This window comes from Penaeus monodon, chromosome 29, assembly GCF_015228065.2.
Source record: "Penaeus monodon isolate SGIC_2016 chromosome 29, NSTDA_Pmon_1, whole genome shotgun sequence".
NCBI lineage: Eukaryota > Metazoa > Arthropoda > Malacostraca > Decapoda > Penaeidae > Penaeus > Penaeus monodon.
Window position 1 is genome coordinate 14,084,194 of NC_051414.1, and position 264 is coordinate 14,084,457.

The following is a 264-nucleotide window of genomic DNA, read 5'->3' on the forward strand; positions in this document are numbered from 1 at the left end:
GAAAAAGGATATTTTTCCCCCGTTTCCTTTGGTTTGTATTCCTCCGTGTGCCCGGTCTGTATACACGAAACTCGTTGTGTGTGCGCAAAAGCCATAACAAAATAACGGAAATACACCAAGTCTTCACAAGAAAACATTAACATGCGTCTTAGAATATGTATAGTGTTCTATGTGGGAAAACAATTCAATACCTTAATCTCAGCAAAACAAATCAAATTCAATGGTTTAACCTATTTAAACATATTAGTTCTTGCACATGGCCAG